The sequence below is a fragment of the Propithecus coquereli genome, unplaced genomic scaffold (assembly GCF_000956105.1).
Source record: "Propithecus coquereli isolate 6110/MARCELLA unplaced genomic scaffold, Pcoq_1.0 Scaffold178, whole genome shotgun sequence".
NCBI classification, from domain to species: Eukaryota; Metazoa; Chordata; class Mammalia; order Primates; family Indriidae; genus Propithecus; species Propithecus coquereli.
Window position 1 is genome coordinate 1,089,559 of NW_012142523.1, and position 2,832 is coordinate 1,092,390.

A 2,832-nucleotide genomic window follows, 5' to 3' on the forward strand; every position below is an offset into this window, starting at 1 on the left:
TATTGCCATCTATGAAGAATAGGATAAAGGGGTACCCATATATCGAGAGTTTTTAAAAAATCAGAGATGCAAAAGTATCTCTTTCATTTTTTTTTCAAAACTGGAATCAATGAAGTTTCTGTGCTAATAAGATTACTTTTAACTCAAATATTTTTTAAATGATTAAAAGGTACTTAAATATAGGCTCTTCACACATACTGTTTGCTTAAAATAAAGTGTGCTTGTAGATAGGTGGAGGATATTAACCAAAATTCCACTTTGAGAATTTAATTCTTTCTATCCAAAGTATATGCACTGGCCCCCAATTATGATACTAGCTCATAAAGCACTTTCAAAAAATTATTTCCTTTTCCTCACAACTCTGAGTAATTGTTACTACATCTGAGGAATGAGAATCAGAAGTGAAGTGACTTATCTCAGGTCACACAATGAGTTGAGCCCAAATTCAAACACAAGTCTTCTGTTAGTCCCATGTTTTTTCCCATGTACTGCAATGCCTACTGACTCAACTAATCTATAAATCCTATCCTCTCATTTCTAGTCCAGTTTACCTTTTTACTATTTCTCACATCATTGCTCAAGAGTACAAAAATCATCTGGAGGTCACCGATTCACACATCATTCTCCTCTCCGAATATTAATCCCTACCAAAAACAAGGCAAGAAAAAGAAGTGGCAGAATTTTTAATATCATTTTAGGCCTGCTGCTTTGAAACGGGGTAATCTTTATAACTGGGTCAGAGAATGTCAACATAATCATAAGCTTCTTTGGAAACATGGAAAAGGTCTAAGTTCTTTCACTTGCCTTTTTCCTAAGTTACCAATAAATGCTTATTTAGAAGTCTCTTAAAAATATAATTGTGGCTGGTCCTAAAGTAGTGAGTTATCTCACTTGACTGTACACAGTTACAGACTGAACTCCTTGTTCTACTCCTTTCCCCCCTCCTCACTACTGCACTTGACTTAAATTTAAAAAAAAGAAAAATATATATATAATTGTGACCAGATAGAAAAAGGCATGAAAGAGAATCACTATAGAACCATTTTCAGGAAAAAACTGAAATATAGCTAAAAACCTGGACCTACAAGCTTTCAAAACTATTCATCTATCCTCAAGTCTTTTTTATGATCCTTGGGGCATTTTATTTTGTAAATTGCATACTTGTGATTATATTACCATGGACACAAGCACAGAACTAAAATATTCCTAAAATAAAGGTAAATATGAAATTCAAAATGGCATTCTAAGAACTTCAAAAATACCACAAAAGAAAAAACACTAAACTTGTACACTCAAAACTAAGAAAAGCAAAAATACATACCACCACTATTCCTAACTCATAATTCTAACTGCAACCCCAAAACAGCCACCTGAGATTACACAAGGACATTTCATACGGTACTCCTTGTACAGTCAAGGAATTTTAGAGCTAGGGAAAACTTAAGAGAGGTAACTGCTCTGACCTTTTAAAAAATAAAAAAATGTCTGGGGTTCAAAGAGGTTAAAATGACTAAACTAAGATCACAAGGCTAATTAGTAGCAGATCAAGGACAAGACCCAGGTCTCCTAATTCCCTGTTTATTTTTCCTTCAATTTTGGAGGTACCCCACATATTTCAAGTCACAATCTTTTCCATGCAAGTGTAACTTTTCTTCAAATATCTGCTTGGATGTTCATCTGCAACTGTGATCTTATAATGGGGGGGGCGGTGGTATTAAAGTACCCACTCAAAGAACAATGGTTTGCATGAAATGCAGAGGAAAACACAAGGAAATTCTACCCTATTTGAATCCCTTTGCTTCAATGATGTTATCACAGCAAATGTGTGTCAGCTGAGTAAAGGCACTGAAAGACCCACATTGTAGTGATTGCCAGGCTTAAAGGTTACAGCTCTAGCACTGTTTTCTACCTAGTCCCCAGTGTTTGCTTGCTCAGCAAACAGAACAAGCTTTATCCCATCTTACTCCTCCAACCTCATTTTAGAAGGACCATTTCCAGGGATAAGGATAATTCATTATTAAGTTTTCAATTCTTAATACTGAGAACCCCAGTAAAAGAATGTCTTCCAAAAGAAACAGTACGTTCTATCACTGTTAACAGATACATGATAAAAGCAAGCTTCTGTTCCCTCCCCCTCCCCCAAGAATTCAACTACACATCAACAGCCACATTCCTGCACCTGTCAATTCGGATAAACTAATGTTAACTCCTGTGACACACTTAAGAATGCAAAACAAACAGCCTTTGTAAAAACAAACAAAAAAAAATCATAAACAACCTAACACAGCTGGAAAGTACTCAAAAGTTTCGAGCCATATATTTTAGCATAAATTCAGCACATATACACTACACAAGAAAACTTTCTTCTAAAGTTGTGTCTCTGGAATTAGGTCTGGCTCTACGTAAGCAAAAATTGATTATTTTAATTTACCAGATGATGAAAGAGGCTGATATATTATAGTGATTAAATTCAAATATGCACCCAAATATTCTCTCCATCTTTTAATTTTATCTTTTATAGAACCTAACTTTTATAGAACCAACCTTTTAAAATGTTGAATTTTGGACAGTTTCATATCCTAGGCAGCATTTTTTTATTTTGAAACAGAGTCTTGCTTGTCCCCCTGCTAGAGCTCACTGCAACCTCAAACTCCTGGGCTCAAGCAATCCTTCTGCCTCAGCCTCCTGAGTAGCTGGGACTACAGGCTCGCATCAAGATGCCCGGATAATTTTTTTATTTTTCTATTTTTAGTAGAGACGGGGTCTCGAACTCCTGATCTCAAAGCCATCCTCCCGCCTCAGCCTCCCGGAGTACTAGAATTATAGGCATGA

The 2,832-nt window shown here is 35.8% G+C and overlaps 1 protein-coding gene across 1 annotated transcript in view; it reads right to left on the reverse strand.

Annotated features, from left to right (window-relative positions):
• Positions 1-2,832, reverse strand: part of PTP4A2 (protein tyrosine phosphatase type IVA, member 2) — a 31,038-nt gene that overhangs the window by 12,655 nt on the left and 15,551 nt on the right. The gene's annotated exons all lie outside the window — the stretch shown is intronic.